The sequence below is a fragment of the Triticum urartu genome, chromosome 7 (assembly GCF_003073215.2).
Source record: "Triticum urartu cultivar G1812 chromosome 7, Tu2.1, whole genome shotgun sequence".
In the NCBI taxonomy this organism is placed as follows: domain Eukaryota; kingdom Viridiplantae; phylum Streptophyta; class Magnoliopsida; order Poales; family Poaceae; genus Triticum; species Triticum urartu.
In genome coordinates, this window is record NC_053028.1 from 568978095 (window position 1) to 568995347 (window position 17253).

The window sequence follows — 17253 nt, forward strand, 5'->3', positions numbered from 1 at the left end:
TTCCGCATCTTGATTGGCTGAGCGAGGCGGCCGAGCCCCCACCCCGTTCCTTTATAAAGAGCGGGAGGGGGGATGGCGTCCCGCATTCCTTCATCTCATCCTTCCTTCAGCTTCTGCTCCCCCCTTCCATCCGTCATGGAGAGAGGGAATCCTGGTCCTTCAATGGTGGCGGCGAGGGTCGCCGCTCGACAACGCGTCCCTCCTTCTCCTGCACCCGCGGTGGCAGAGCCAGCCGCGAGGGGAAGGGGGAGGGTGCGAGGCCGTGGGCGAGCCCGAGGCGCTCGGGGAAGAGGAGGACGGGGCGGCACGCCGGCCTCGCCTCCGCCAGCAGTTCGTCCCTCCATGGAGGGCCACGTTGGGGATGACCCTTGCGAGTTCTTCGTCAGGCTACGCCGGCCGCCTCGCCGTCGCCTTCGTCTCCCGACTCCATTCGCGCGGGAGATGGAGCTGGATCCGCCGGAGTCGTTGTGGCTGCACATGAGGGGCTGCGCAATCAGTGGCACGTGGGCCCGCGTCGATTTCCCCGCCCCTCACGTGATGTATCTCCGTCGGGGATGGAAGACGTTTGCCCATATCCACCGCTTGACGGAGGGGCTCACTCTCCATTTTAAGCTGATGGAGGGTGGCCTTCTCTCCGTCAAGGTATTCGGGTGCTTCGAGACCCGTGCAAGGTGCTGCGTGGAGAGCTCTTCTGATAGTGAAGACTCCTCCTCGGGCGGGAGTGACGAGGAGGACAGCGGCAGCGACGACGAGGGTAGTAGGCGGCAGGATGACGGGTCCGATTAGGTGTTGGGTGCCGCTGCGTGCGGCACCGGCGACCCCATCATCCGCGTCGCCGGCTCCCTGAACTTCCCGGGGTCGTCTCCTTGGACGGCTGGCATTGGGAGGCTGCGAAAGAGGAAGAGGGCGGGCGGCAAGGCCGTCAAGTCGAAGTACGCGGGCACCGACGCCTTCGACGCGTGCTGATGTCCTGCCGCCTCGTCTTCGAGCTCTGCTTCCGGCGCCGCCATCACCATCCAGCCTTCGGACGGCCGCCGAGATGTTCTCTTGGTGTCTTCTGCCACCCGTAGCTCGCCTAGGCGCCCCTTTTGCCCTTTTCGCCTCCTTGACCTGCCTCTTGAGGAGAGGGACAAGAAAGGGATTACGGGCACCTTATCTCTTTTTAGTTTGTAAGCCTTCAGGCCTTAGCTGAATTTAAAATTTGTAATCCCATCATTCATGTTTTTATTCCCTATGGACTGTACCTGAGTGGAATGTTTTTAATGAAAAAGGGATGCTTGCCGGGTCATTTGTTTGTGGGTAGAACCCATGACAAGGAGTAAATCCTTCATATCTTTAAGATAAACATTTCCTTGCCCGGCAACAGGCCTTGTCGTCTCCCCACTTCGCTCGACCTTCCTCACGCCTTTGGCGGAGGCAGGGATGAGGCGGGTTTTGGCTCCTTTTTTCATCCTTTCGCTGCCGCGACTATGACCAAACTTGGCCCCAAGAACGAGCCCTAGGGCCTAGAGTTATGGGAGCACGGTAGCTTAGGGGAAAACGAGGTTTCACATACCTCAGTACATAATGGAATGCATGATAAGGGATGAAGAACTTATCTGAAGATGTAGCCCCCGGCAACTCTGGTTCGCCGTGGGTGAATCTTTGCTCTTGCAGCCCCCGGCAATGCTGGCTTGCCGGGGCTAGATGTTGGTCAGTTCATGTTCTTTTCCTCCCCAAGTGGTTCGGCACGGATATCCGTGTGTCCTGTGAACTAAAGAAGACAAAAGAAAGACAAAGAGACACACACTCGACCTCTAAGCTAGGGGTTAGTCGCCGCTAAGCACTATCAACCCTAACCAAGGACGAGACTCGACCTAGCATGCATGCTATAACTTAGGGCGCCAGCGCTTCATTTATTTATGCTTAGGGTCTGCGCCTAGCTTTGTACAAAGGGTTACATGCATCATCGGCAATGCTTGTACAAAAGGTGGCTTGCCGGGGGGGGGGGGGCGGCAAGCCGCGCCTCATGGGTAAAACTTGCGAAGATGCTCAATGTTCCAGGAGTTACTCACCGGAACGGCACCTTCGGTCTCCAGGCGGATTGCGCCGGGCCTGGTGACTCGTATTACCCGATAAGGGCCTTCCCACTTTGGCGTCAACTTGTTGGAATTCTTGGCCGATTGAACACACCGAAGGACAAGGTCGCCTTCCTCAAGGCTTCGGGCATGAACCTTGCGGCTATGGTAGCGGCGCAAGGCTTGCTGGTAGCGTGCTGCTTTCACAGCCGCCCGAAGACGATCTTCCTCAAGGAGCATTGCGTCATCTTGCCACAGTTTCTCTTGCTCAAGCTCATCATAAGCGAGCACTCGAGGTGACCCGTATATGAGTTCAGTGGGGAGAACTGCTTCTGCCCCGTATACCAAGGAAAAAGGTGTCTGGCCGGTGGCTCGATTTGGCGTCGTCCTGATCGACCAAAGAACCGTCAGCAACTCATCAATCCAGCACCTTCCACTCTTGTGCAGCCTATCAAAGGTCTTGGTCCTTAAGCCTCGCAGTACTTCAGTGTTTGCCCTCTCAGCTTGACCATTGCTTCGTGGGTGAGCAACGGAAGCAAAACAGACTTTGCTGCCGAGGTCTTGGATATATTGCATGAAGGTGCGGCTTGTGAACTGTGTGCCGTTGTCGGTGATGACCCTGGTGGGTACACCAAAACGGCACACTAGTCCCTTGAAGAACTTGACGGCTGACTGAGTTGTGACCTTCCTCACTGCCTCCACCTCTGGCCACTTTGTGAACTTGTCGATTGCAACGTACAAGTACTCAAAGCCCCCGACAGCGCGGGGGAAAGGGCCCAGTATGTCGAGCCCCAGACCGAGAAGGGCCAGGAGAGAGGAATGGTTTGAAGGGCTTGAGCTGGCTGATGAAGCTTCTTTGAATGGAACTGACACGCTTCACACCTGGTGACTAGTGTCGTCGCATCCTGGAGGGCGGTGGGCCAGAAGAAGCCTTGCCGAAATGCCTTGCCGGCAAGGGCCCTTGACTCGATGTGGGATCCACATATGCCTCCGTGTATCTCCGCCAACAGCTCCAGTCCTTCCTCCTGAGGGATACACTTCAATTTCACACCGTTCGGCCTCTTTCTGTACAGGACGTCATCGACGAACTGGTACATGGTAGAGCGACGGGCTACTTTTTCTGCTTCTTCCCGCTCTTCAGGAAGTTCCCCTGTTTGGAGGAATCTGACGGTATGCTGTGCCCACGCTGGAGCTTGAGGCTTGACGGCGAGGACTAAAGGCATTTCCTCCGCTATAGGAGCGGCTGTCTCGACGGCAAGAGCTTGACACTCCGCCAGAGCTAGCCGTCCCGTGGCGGGCTCAATGTCCCCGGCAACATCCTTGCTGGCGACTCCGGGGAGCTCGGCGGGAAAGTACTTGCCAGGTCCTGATTTCCTCCTCTTGTTCTGCTCTGTTGATGGATCAACGGATGGCTGAGTTAGCTGGAGCACAAAGGTACCTGGTTCCACAGGTAGCTTGAGGGCAGCACGTTTTGACAGGTAATAGGCGATATTGTTCTCTGCTCGGGGAACGTATTCAGCCTGTATACCGTCGAAACGCTCTTCCAGCATTCTCACTTCATCGACGTAGGCCTTCATCAACGGCTCTGGTAGTCCTTGTTGACATGCTTGACGACGAGCTGCGAGTCGCCCCTGACGATGAGCTTCTTGATTCCGAGGTCCGCCGCGATCCTAAGACCGGCAAGCAGCCCTTCGTACTCTGCCGTATTGTTTGTTGACACCTCCCTGGGGAAGTGCATCTAGATCACGTACCTGAGGTGCTCTCCAGTGGGCGCGACAAGCAGTACGCCAGCCCCGGCGCCGTGTAAGGAGAAAGCTCCATCAAAGTACATGATCCAACTGCAACTTGCCTCCTTGCCGAGGAGAGCAGTCTCTTGGGCTTCTTCGTCAGGCGTTGCGGTCCATTCTGCAATGAACTCCGCCAGGACTCAGCTCTGAATCGTCGAAGTACTTTCAAACTTAAGGCCAAAGCTGGACAGCTCCAGTGCCCATTCCACAATTCTTCCCGTTGCATCTGGATTGTGCAATTTCCGTTGCAGAGGGAGGCGAGTGACGACAGTGATCTCGTGTTCCTGGAAGTAGTGATGCAGCTTCCTCGAGGCCATAAGAAGGCCGAAGAGCAGTTTCTGCACGCCGGAGTACCTTGATCTAGCTCCCTGCAGGAGGGAACTAACAAAGTAGACTGGGTGCTGCATCATTTTCTTCTTCGGCGGCACTTCAACTGGCTGTGTCGTCTCTGCATTGGTGGTGTCGGGCTCTGTCGCTGCCATTACCTCGACGTCAACCTCTCTCTGCGCCATAGTGCGGCGCTGACCACCTGGTTCGTTGCCGCCAGGTATAGCAGCAACGGCTCCTGTGGCCTACGCGCAAATAGTATTGGCGCGGAGGAGCGGTACTTCTTCAAATCTTGCAACGCTGCTTCGGCTTCTGGCGTCCACTCCATCGGGCCCGCCTTTTTCAGGATCTTGAAAAAGGGAAGGGCACGCTCCGCAGACTTGGAAATGAATCTGCCCATGGCGGTGACGCAACCAGCAAGCCGACGCACATCCTTGATTCGCTTGGGTGCTTCAATCTGCTCTATAGCTTTGATCTTGTCCGGATTGGCCTCTATCCCATGTTGTGACACAAAGAACCCGAGAAGCTTGCCGGACGGGACGCCAAAGACGCACTTCTCAAGGTTCAGCTTAAGATTGATCTTGCGCAGGTTTGCAAATGTTTCTTGCAAATCCGGTATGAGGGTTGCCCTGTCCTTGGTTTTGACCACTATGTCATCCATATAAGCTTCCATATTTCTATGGAGCTGGGGTTCAAAACCAATCTAGACCGCCCTTGCAAACGTCGAACCAGCACTCTTCAGCCCGAAAGGCATCCGCATGAAACAATACGTACCACATGGGGTGATGAATGATGTTTTCTCTTTGTCTTCTCATGTCATGAAGATCTGGTGGTAGCCGGAGTAGGCATCGAGGAATGACAACAGATCACACCCAGTTGTGGAGTCAACAATCTGGTCGATGCGCGGCAACGGGAAGGGGTCCTTAGGACAAGCCTTATTGATATCTGTGTAATCAATACACAGCCTCCACTTCCCATTAGCCTTGCGCACTACGACCGGATTGGCCAACCACGTTGAATGCAGCACTCCTCTTACCAAACCCGCTGCTTACAGTTTTCGGATCTCCTCTGTGATGAACTCTTGTCGTTCCAAAGCTTGCTTTCTGACCTTCTGCTTGACGGGCCGCGCATGAGGACAGACAGCAAGGTGGTGCTCAACCACCTCCCTAGGAACGTCGGGGATGTCGGAAGCTTGCCATGCAAACACATCGACATTCGCCCGCAGGAAAGTGACGAGCGCGTCTTCCTATTTGTCGTCGAGGGTGGAGCTTATGGTGAAAGCCCCTCCCGTGTCGTCCTCATTGACAGAAACCTTCTTGGTTCCCGGCGTTATGGCCCTAGGCTTCTTGTTTCTGCCGGTGGAGCTCTCTGGCACATCCTCGACGGGAGCGCTACACTCCGAAGAGGTGCGCTTGCCGGAGTGGGTGTTCGAGGTCTCACCGGTCTTCTTCTTCTTCCCTCCCGGGGTCCCAGCGGCAGGAGCAAGTGCCCTAGTGGCGGCAGCTGTTGCAACTGCTTGCTGGTATAATTGGTCAGCGCAAATCAGCGCATCTTTCTTATCGAAGGGGATGGTGGTGATCGTCACAGGTCTTGGCATCTTCAGGGTGTTGTAGGCGTAGTGTGACGCCGCCATGAACTTGGCCAGCGCTGGGCGGCCAAGGATCCCGTTGTAGGGCAAGGGGATCTTGGCAACATCAAACACGATCCTCTTCGTCCTGTAGTTCAGATCGCTTCCAAAAGTCACGGGCAGCGTGACCTTTCCCTTAGGTTGGCTTCTTCCCGGGTTGACCCCCTGAAATGTGCCCGTCTCTTCGAGGTCTCCATCAGGAATCTGCAGTTTCTCGATCACGGCAGGCAAGATCAAGTTTAGACCGGCCCCGCAATCGACTAGCATCTTTGTCACCTTGAGGTTGCGTATTGTTGGTGAAACCAACAATGGCAAGCACCCGACCACAGTAGTGCGATCAGGGTGATCCTCGGTGTCAAAAATAATAGGTGTGCTGGACCACTTCAGCGGCCTTTGGGCATCAAACGATGGCTCTGCCGCTGTAATCTCTCGCGCCCACTGTTTAAGCTGGCGGTGAGAAGTATGCAGCGAGGCGTCGCCGTCGACGCACATGGCCTCTGTAGCTTTCTGAAACTCTTGGTCGCCGGATTCGTCATCCTCTTCGTGATCATCGTCTTCTGGCTTTTTGTCACGGCCCCGGGCGGGCCTCCCCTGTTGTTTATCCTTGCCGCGACGGCCCGCCTGGCCGTCACGCTTCTTGTCGGACCCCTCAGCACCGTCTTGGCCCTTCTCCTTATCCCGCCTCTCATATTTAGCCCTCTACTTCTCAGCGAGGAGCTCAACCTGTCGGTAGTCTTGGAGAGCATGGCCTTTGGTGCGATGGATCTTGCAGTATCGCTTGTCGGAGTTTCTTGGCTTCTCGGCAACCGCCGAGGCCCAGCAGGCGACACATCCGGCAATTTCCTTGCCGGGGTCATCTGCCTTGGTTTTCTTGGTGGAGCAGGTGTCACCAGATCCCTCGACGGCAAGCACGGCTTTACCTTTGCGCTTCCTGTTGTGGCGCCGGCCCTTCTTCGCCGGGGGGGTAGTATCTTCATCTGAGGAGTCGGTTTCCACGCCGACGTCTTCGCCGGGGTACTTCCTTCCCTCTTCAGCCCGGGCACATCTGTCAGCAAGAACATAGAGTTCTGCTACATCTTTCACCTTGTTCATTGCCAGCTCTTCGCGCATCTTGCGGTTACACACGTTCTGATGGAACGCGCTGATGATGGCAGTAGGGTGAACATCAGGGATATTGTACTGTATCCGGCTGAACCTTTGTATATACTTGCGGAGACTCTCGCCTCCCTTCTGGGGAATGACGTGCAGGTCGCTCGCTTGGCCATGGGCTTGGTGGCCTCCAGTAAAGGCGCCCACAAACTCATGGCACAAATCCGACCAGGAGGAAATAGAGTCTACCGGCAAGTGCATCAACCATGACATGGCGTTGGGTTTAAGAGCCAACGGAAAGTAATTCGCAAGCACCTTATCGTCACAGGCTCTGGCAGCTTGCGTCGCAATGGTGTAGATGCTGAGGAACACGGACGGGTGGGTCTTGCCGCTGTACTTTTCGCCCACGTCAGGTTTGAAGGTGCGGTGAGTGGGCCACTGGAACTGCCGCAGCTCACGGGTAAAAGCCGGACAGCCTACCTCGTAAGGTAGGCCTCCAGGGCTCTCCGGTGCCGGGTGGTTCACAGCAGGCCCTGCTCGCCTGTCTGACAGGTGGCGCGCTCCGCGCTGGCGCTCGATAGTGGTTTGAGCGTCTTCATGTTCTCGTACCCGAAGGACTTGGCGCTGGTCACAGTGGGTCCGCGGGTCACACGACGCTATGGAGATTTCGTCGCCCGTAACGTCGCGACGGGCTGGCATCCGCGGTACCGGGCGAGGAGGAGGCGAGTGCACTGTGGTCGCGGCGCCGCCGGCTTTCCTGCCACTGGTGCGTGGGACTCCGTCGGAGCGTCGACCCGGGGGCTCCACCGGACTCGGTTCGTCTTTGTTGGCCACCGCAACCAAGCTTCGGATAGTGGCTCTCCATTCGTCAAGTTTCCCCGTAGTGGGAGGAAAATCAAGGAGCAACTACGCGCGCGCCAGGGCTTCTGCTGGCATTGGTGGCAGCAAAACCTGCACGAATCGTGACGCGCTTCGACTTCTGACCATGTCAGAAGGAGCTCTATCACGACCCCGCAGTCGCATGCCCTCTTCACCAGCGCCTCGGCGAGCGGGCAAGTCTTCTACCTCCCGGGAGTGGCGCTCGGGGCTCTTCCTGCGGCGACGCCCGGGGTCTTCGGCGTGATTACGCAGTTCCTGGCGTGGCGCTTGAGAGGAGCGCGCCATCGGCGCCGGCGTGGGAGTCTTGGAGGTCCTCGCATCGCCTTCGGGCGGGGTGGCAGCGATCTTGGAAGGCCCCGCGCCACCCGCGGAGGGCCTAGCTCCGTCTTTGGATTTGGCGGCGTGCGGCCCGTTACCAGGCGCACAAACATCGCCGCCTCCCAAACTCCGGCTGCTGGGACGGTGTTGGTGTTCGCGAACGGCGCCCCGGGTCCTTTCTGCGACCGGTCCGCTGCTCGCCCGCGTCATGACGGGATGTCCGGCTTCCGACGGGCCAACCGCCACCGTCGTCTTCTTCTTGGGCGCCATGATGATGAAGAAGCGTCGAACTAACTGCTAAAGCCGATTCTCACAACTGCGCCCCCTACCTGGCGCGCCAAAGATGTCGGTGGGAACGACACCTATGGGATCACAAGAATCCCTACTATGGTTGCGGGGCGTGGGGTCGTGAGAAGAGCGGATCAAACAGATAGCACACGGCTCATTTATCCAGGTTCGGGCCGCGGGGATGCTTAAAACCCTACTCCTGCTTTGGTGGATTGTATATCTGTGTTCTTGAGCTAGCTATGGGGCGTGAGGAGCTCCAAAAAGCCGAATCCTCCTCCTGGTTGCCTCGGGCCTCCTTTTATAGGAAAGGGGTTGCCACAATGGCACACAGGAGGTGGAAAGGGAATAGTGATGTGAGGCTATCCCTCGCATTACATGACAAGGCGCATTTAATGCGTCTTGCCCAGGTGTCCTTGCTTTATCGGGGACGGGGGAGAGCCATGTCTCGTCTGTCGCCGCTCCCTCTCGCGTCAACACGCGCCCTGGCCAGCGGCGCCCGCGGTGCCATGTAGGCAGGCAGGCAGCTGAGGTGGCATAGTGGTGGGTCTCCACGAAGATCTGCATACCGCCACGCAGGTGCCTGCCCAGCTGGTCGGGTCGGCAGCTGCATGCGAACGGCGATGGAGGTTTGACTGGCGTGGGCCTGATGGTGGCCCTACGGGTGTTCTTGGCAAGGGCCTTGCCGGGGCCCCGGCAAGGGTCCTGCCGTGGTGCCTGCTGTCATCCCTGGCAAGGCTCTTGCCGGGGGCCTTGTGGTCCTCCTTGGCTGGGATCCCGCCAAGGATCATCATCTTCTGAAGGGTGTATCTGATCTTGAATGTCTTCACAAAGATCTGCATGCCACCACGGGGATGTCTCCCGAATCCTTGCCCCATGGGGGCAGTGGACTCAAGGGTGACTCACTCCGTAGGTGTGGGGCGAGCTGCCACGGCAAGGGTCTTGCCGGGTTTGCAAAAACCGCCTCCCGGCAAGGATCTTGCCGGGGGGAGGGGTCCACTTCGTCCCCTTTGCTCTTTCTGGTCTTGGTCTTGGCGTCGTTCTGCTTCTCCTGAGCTTCGGCCTTACCTTGGCTCAGCTCCCTTGCCTTGCTCAGTGTGGTGGTGCCCGTGCACTACTAGGGAAACCCTTATACACGGAATCTTAGCAGCAGCGCGGTCTAAAAACAGGCGCTACTGCTAATTAGCAGCAACGAGCTTTAGAAAAGAGCGTTGCTAATGACTGAGTAGCAGTAGCGCTCTAGGTGAAAAGAGCGCTACTACTATAATTGCCACGGTGTTGCCCCTAGGCTAGATATAGTAGTAGCGCCCTTCCCATGGACGCGCTACTACTAAAGAACTTAGTAGCAGCGGTTTTGCTCAAAACTCGCTAATGCTAAGTATGACCGCAACTAATTAAGTTTAGTCCCATACTGCTAAGCGAACAAGGTGTTTACCACCTTAAATATGTTGCTTCTCAACCTATCTCGAGCACTTGGTCTTCATTGAACTATATGTGTATGATTTGTGGTTGCAATATGAATCCTCGCCTGTACCTATACAGGTACAGTGAGGATTCATGTTGACTATTTAGATTATACACAAAAAGATCAATGATGACCAATGTATATTTTTGATGTTTTTACTAAACAAAAGAAATAACTGCTTCCATTAGCAGTAGCGGTTTTCTCTAAAATGCGCTGTAGATAAGTTAGCTATACGCGTTTTCTGTACGTGCGCTACTGCTAGTTTAAGTTAACCACCCCCCGCATCAAAATTTCGCTAAGTCCTCCTTTCCCCCCCACCGGCCTGTTCCCCTACTCCCTGTCGCCGCCGCCCGAGCCCGAGCGCGCCTGCCCTCACTGCTGCCGTCGCCGCCCGCCCTCAACCTCACCGCCGCCGCTCTCGACCACACTGTCGCCGCCCTCGACCGAGCCCGCCGCCCAGGACCGCCGCCCTCCCGATCCCGAGCCCGCCCTCGCCGCCCCTCCGTTGCCGAGCACCTCCCCGCCACCGTCTCTTCCTCTGTAAGCCCCCCATCCCCTCTCTCTTTGCTTAGTTAGTAGATGATTTTAGTAGTAGTAGATGTTAATTTAGGGTTCATAGATAATGATTTTTAGAAGTAGTGGATATTAATTACTAGTAGTGATGGTAAACTAGTTGTATAATTAGCAGTAGTACATGTTAATTAGTAGTAGATGTAGTAGTTAGATGTTAATTAGTAGTAGTAGATGTGCTAGTTTCTTTCTATTTATAGTAAGTTTATATTTAGTAAGAACTAGTTGAATTAATAGAACTAGTTTAGTTTTAGTTGAACTAGTTAAGTTTTAGTTGAACTAGTATAGTAAGTAAATTAATAACTAGTTCAACTACTTCATTTTTAGAAAGAACTGGTTTTTTTTCTTTTTATACTAAGTTTATATTTAGTAAGAACTAGTTGAATTAATAGAACTAGTTGAATTAATAGAACTAGTTGAACATGCCATATTTGGTGTTATTTTTTAGTTTAAGCAATTATTTCATGTTTTGGTTACACCTCCGAGTGGCCTATGTTTTGCCGGAGTGTTGATTAATTTCCGTTCCGGCAAATTTCAGGCGCTCGATATGTCCTTTTTTAGCAAAGGTCATGCCGGATTTTTCCGTGAATTCTGGCATGACTTGTGCTAAAATATGTACAAGTTTAATCTTTGAATGATGAACGTAGGAAATGTCATACTCGGACGACGACAGTCTCCTGGGGGAGTGCAACTGGTGCCATGATGATCGAGGTATGTGCGACAGGTTCGTTCAGCTGGATGAAGATCGGCGCTTCAGCATTAAGCTCGAGGAGACCTTCGATGTTGAACCACGGCAAGTGTTTTTTTCGTAATTAAGCATGACTTCAACTATTTCAACGTCTAATTTTCATCTTTTACAATTCGACTAGCTTATCCCATGCCATGCAAGACGCTATATCTTGGAGAGGATGGGTTTTGAAGACCATGAAAATTTTCAAACAAAGAAAATACACCTAAGGATCCATCATGATATCGATTTTGAAGTAAATCTGTACAATTCTCAGAGCGTAACCCATTTTGGTTGCCAAAATTGGGAAGCACTTTGCAAAATGTATGGTTTTATGAGGGTATGATTGTCACCATGGATCTTGGTGATCCTGACATCGAGCAAGACAATATGGACATTTGGGTCCTTGTTGATACGCTTGCGATTCTACCGCAATGTGAGTTTCTCAAACATAGTTATTAACTAATTTATATTGTTTATTTCAAAATAGTTGACAGCTTATTTCCATTGACAGCTTATTTTGAATCTTCAAAGAATGTGCAGAAGATGGTAGACAAAACCCACTACACTGATGGCTCCGAATTAACTTATAAGGAGAAAAATCATCTGATTGCTTATTGTACTTTTTTGAGAATTACAATACCTATTATCGAACTCCTCCAAATTATGGTGAATACGTGCCACTAGTGCACGTGTTGAACCACGATAACTTCTATGGAGATACCCTGGTAAGATATTTTACTATTATGACATCCGTGCATCTTTTGCATACTTCTAAAACTAGTACATCATTGCTAACTACGAAGTTATTACTATGTTTTTCAACAGAAAATCCCGATGGATTGTGTGCCTCATCTGATGTATTAAAATGGTCGCCTTGAAGTTCTGAACCTACAGCCAGGTCATCCTACGGATCTCACCTGTGCATATTGAATTTCTGAAACCGGTGAACACATGCTAATCAAAGAGTGGAAAAAATGTTTGGACATTCGTAAGGAGGTTCTTGGAAGCAACATTAAGCGAAAGGCAAGAATTGGAGACAGGATAATCTGCATTCTCCATAATGGAGAGCCAGGGGCTATCTTGTTTTTTGCTATTTTACCTTAGAGAATATAGTAGGTCCTAAGAGAATGTAGTAGGTCCTATGAGGTACAATATGTTTATTATGTGATACAATGTGTTAGAGTTGAAGATGTGAGGAGTACTTGTGATTACGACTAGTGACTGATGATATGATGATGATGATGATAAGTTGTTAATGATATGATGATGATGATATTTATTATATCATTGGGTGAAAGAACCGTGGATTAGTTTCAAGTGGATGTCCGTCCACTTGAAACTAGTCCACGCGGTTCTTTCACCCCGTGATGTAATAACTCATTATGATGTAAAAACAATTTGTAAATTCCTGTTGTATGAAAACTTGTGTAAAGATGTACGAATACAACATGAAATAAAAAAGAAATAAAATACGAAATAATAGTAGCAGCGCGGGCAGAGAGAAGCGCTACTACTAATTACCAGCAGCGCTCCTCCTGGAACTCGCTACTACTAAGTCGATTTAGCAGTAGCGTGGGTGGAGGCACGCTACTGCTATTCGTTAGCTGTAGCGCCTTATCAGTAGCGCACAACCCCGCGCTACTGATAGGTCTAAAACCCGCGCTGCTGCTAGCCTTTTCCCTAGTAGTGGTGTCTCAGACTGCCCGTGCACAGTTATAGGGGTACAAAAAGTGTACCCCTCTTTTTGTACACCGACAATTTGATATTCCAATGTTAGTGTGAACATTTACACATAAGAATAAAGTTCGGACTTTCTCAAATTTGAGAGTGTGGTTAGATTGTTTTTTGCTACTAGTACACATGCATGTGCAACGCACGTATCATAATCTACAATAAAAACATCTATTTGAGTATATTTTCTCTTCTAGCGAGTTTTTTACCGACCCATTCAAATCTGTCTTATGCTCAGTGATATGAGCGCGCGTGTAACATACGACCCATAAACATGTCTTCATATAACATTGATGATCACATAATTCTATTATAATTTGTTACATAATTTAAAAAAACACAACTAAACACCATTATCTCTTGAAGGTCCATTTATTGATACGATCTATGGTGCTTCATCCAATGGATGGGATATTGGTTTGAGCTTGGTTCCCTTCGTACTTTAAAATATATATCAAAAACTTCCTCGTCAACTTCATTTCCTTCATACTTTAAAATATGAAAAAAAATATGTCTTACTCTAGTAAAGGGACATCATCAATCATACCGATGAACAAAGTTACTCTATTAAGCCATCGTTTGTTGGAGTGACAGTCGGTGAAAGGATAAATGATTGTGAGATGAGCTCAACTTCGGGTGATATGTTCGATGTTTTTTGGGGGAGGGGGAGGGGGTCTATCAATAATCATTCAATCTTTGGGGTCTGTGTTGTTTCCGTCATCTTTCAAGTCTTGATTTCTTGTAATATCATCATTTTATTCCTCATCCACTAAAATGACAGGTAGTTTTGTTCTAAAATATGTCATATGATCCTATAAAGTAGTAATCAGAGTTAGTTAGTTTTGATAGACCCATAAAATTTATATCTCCGGTGAAGTACTCCACAAGATGACCTACAGGATTACAAAACATAAAATATATTCAGTTTTATTTAATTTTTATAGATATTTATACGAAACTTTTTAAACCATCAACTGATCATCATGATCATAACAAGCCGTGATGATTAAAGAAATGGCACCAAAAATCGAACATGCCCTATAAAAGAAAAGTATTTTTCTAGATGATGAAAGAAAATTGGTTTGGACAACGCCACAGTCACTCACAATCCTTCTCTGGACACTGCTAGTATATACTGTAGTTGTACTAAAAAAAGCCAGTCATTCCACCGCCCCTGTCTTTTCTCCTCCCTTCCCTAATCTTCCATGGTCGCCAGATCCCTCCCTCCATAGCCGGCGCTCCCTGTAAGGCCACCCCTCCCCTTCGTCACCCACGCCGGCGGACGTGCATGCCCCTGCTCCACCTCACTCCTCCTTCGAATTCGGTCGTCGAAGTGCTCGAGGAGGTGGTCGAGCTTGGCATGCTCGCCGGTGACGCCGGCCCCTTACCGCACACGCCGGACTACCGACCTCTCAGGCGGGGGGCGCACGCCGACCCCAGGAAGAGAGAAGCGAAGATTTTTTGCCGGCTTCTTGCTCAGCTGGGAATTTGAAGAGGATGGCCGTGGCCATGGCCTTGGAGGAGGTGGAAGTTCCCGTCCCCACAGAGAAGTTGTCCACGGATCCAAATCTCTAAGCAGAAAGAAAAGAACCTGATCTTGGATTTCTTCACTTGCGTTATTCAGAGTCATCCTAGTCCACCATACGTTCCCTTATTCAACTGGATGACCGCAGAGACGGGGGAAGGCGGGGTGGTGTTGTGCTGGTGGCCACCGGGAGCTTCAACCTTCCCACCTACATGCACAGGCATGTTTGGTAAGCCGCAGCACCTGTTAAATCTGTTTAGCAACTCTGAAGTGTTGTGTTAATATTAGAACAGGCTGAGAATCAGAACAAATAGATTGCATATTACCCCATCTCTTGTTTCATACGTACAGAGCTTACGAAGGATGAGTTGCATCAGCGAGGGTAGTCGGTGCTGGGATGTTACTGCCTTAATGGATACATGTCCCTGGTGAACCGATGCTAACAAGAAGAAGGTACTATGCGGAACTGGAAATGTGTATGGGTTTGTGTTAACACCACATTCTCATGACCGAATTTGCAATTTGGGGCTGCTCATGACCTCTTGCCGTCTGCTCACCGGATTCGCCTCTGCGAATTGGCATGTTGAAGCTCGTCTTTCGTGATGGTTGATCCATGCATAATAACCTGATTTTTCATGTTATCAATACATGCTACCATTGGATTTTCGCTATCACATAAGGTACTTTCAGTTCGGATGATGTGTTCATTTGATGGACACATTCTTGTGTTCTTGATACAGGCAATGCAGAAAGGTCATCAGCGTACCTTGACCATTCTCTCAAGAGTTAAGAATTCTTCTATGCAAGGACGGCTTAGCTGATCAAGGTATGTGACAATGATTTTTGTTGTTGCAACACAGTAGTGTCTTCTCTCACATTGTTGGATCACCAATTGTATCAGTACTATAACACTGTATATAAATCAGTTGTTTACGACTTGCGTTTTGTCTCAGGAAGTGTCAAGGTAATGCTGCTATGTGGTTCTGACCTGCTCGAGTCATTCAGCAAGCCAGGGGTTTGGATTCCAGATCAGGTACAAAACTTGAACACTTTTTGGTACCGAAAGGGGATGGGAGCAACAAGTCTGAATCAAAGAGTATGTTTTGAATCTTCGTTGCATTGCACAATATTTTTATTGTTCTAAGAAATTCATGTAGTTGTATATGGAACATTTCCTTGATGTGATGGTCGGGCATATTTGTTTACTAAATCATACTTCCAGATTACCTTTGTCGGCAACTCTAAATATTTCTTAGATGGCTTACCACAAGCATTAGTCCTGCAAAAACATATATTCTAAACCGGTTCATGATAGATCATCAAAATGTTGTTGATTCTCTCACCTATTAGGAGATGCACATGAAAAAAAAAGATATGCTAAAGTTGCGTAGTTCCAACAAACAGACATTCAAATGCACCATTTTGTACTCAGGGAGCAGGAAGTGTGACTTCTTTAGTTTTCAGAATTAGAATGGATCACGTGTACTCCAGATGTTTTCAGTTTAAATAATCATGCACATTCTCAATCATGTGGTGTGCAAAAGTGGGTTTATACAGATTTATACAATTCATTGTAACACCCTGGAGCTGGATAGATGCTATATTACTTTGTAGAACGATTGTGTTGGTGGTCATGTTGATGGAACTTGATATAGTAAAGTCACTTTCCTGTATTTACTTGATATAGTAAAGGCAATTTGTGCAACACAAATCCAGTTTCATTATCCTCATATAGTCAGTATGTAAAATGAAAGGCTTATAGCATTTTGCTGTGCAACTGTTTATTAGTTAGAACTCTATTATCAAAAATCTAATCATGAGTAATGCTGCAACAGTCAAAGGAAGAAGTCGAACCTGAAGAAGTCCTCGGAAGAATCACAGCTGCGTGTGCCCAGCTGGTTCAGGGGACGCGACAGGCGCTGGCGCCCTGCCCCGGCGGGCGTGTGCGCGGCGGCGTGGGTGCCAGTGCAGGGCGGGCACGGCGGTGCGGGTGCCGGGGCAGGCTCTCTCCTGGGCACTGGCGATCTCGCAGGACGGATGCCACGCTACGAGCGGCAACAATCGGCGATGGCGATCGTGCACGGAGGTGACGGGACGGTGCAGTGCGGCGTGGTCGCCGCGCAGGCAGGAGACGCCGTTGGTTGGCGGCGTATGTGCCTGGCGGTGAGGTCAAGGTCAAGGGCGTGAAGTTCCCTTAGCTTGCGATCTGATTTTCCGTGATTGTAGGGGACGCTGGGCTGGTTGTTAGTTTGCGATCTGATTTCCGTGATTGTAGGGGACGCGCGGGGCTGGTTGTTCGACTACTACTCTCCTGGTGAAGTACGGTCAGTCATTGGTACATGCTAAGTGCACACCGTAGAGGTATTGGATTAATGATGGCCGTTAGATTGAGACTTGTTGGCCTAATCGTGTGGTGCTGATTGGCTCGTGCGTTATTGTGAGACTAATTGCGAGGTGCATGTAAGAAAGTTCTTGTTTGATTGTTTAATAGTAGTAGAGATTTCAGGCCTGGGAGCAAAAGACGAAATAATGTCATTTGCAATCAATGGTGATACAATATTTGTATGAAACATAATAAAGAAAAACTAATAGGCGTACATGTATTAAAAAAATTGGCACTGGTGTGTTTCTGCTGCCTAATTGACACCTTGCATCATATTCTGCATATGGGTAACAAAATTGCAAGAATGGAAAATTTCTAACAAAATGTTATATGTATGATTGCAGCTAACTTCAAGGAGGAACGAAAGCTATGAGTATATATTATAAGAAAATGCTACAGAACTTTATAAAAAACATACATAAAAATTCCCAAATCTGGACATATATTACATTATATATTATATATCCAGTACATCTAAAG

The 17253-nt window shown here is 50.3% G+C and overlaps 1 pseudogene; it reads left to right on the forward strand.

Annotated features, from left to right (window-relative positions):
* The first annotated feature begins 14374 nt into the window (after positions 1–14374).
* Positions 14375–16887, forward strand: LOC125523529 (annotated as a pseudogene).
* Positions 16888–17253: the final 366 nt, after the last annotated feature.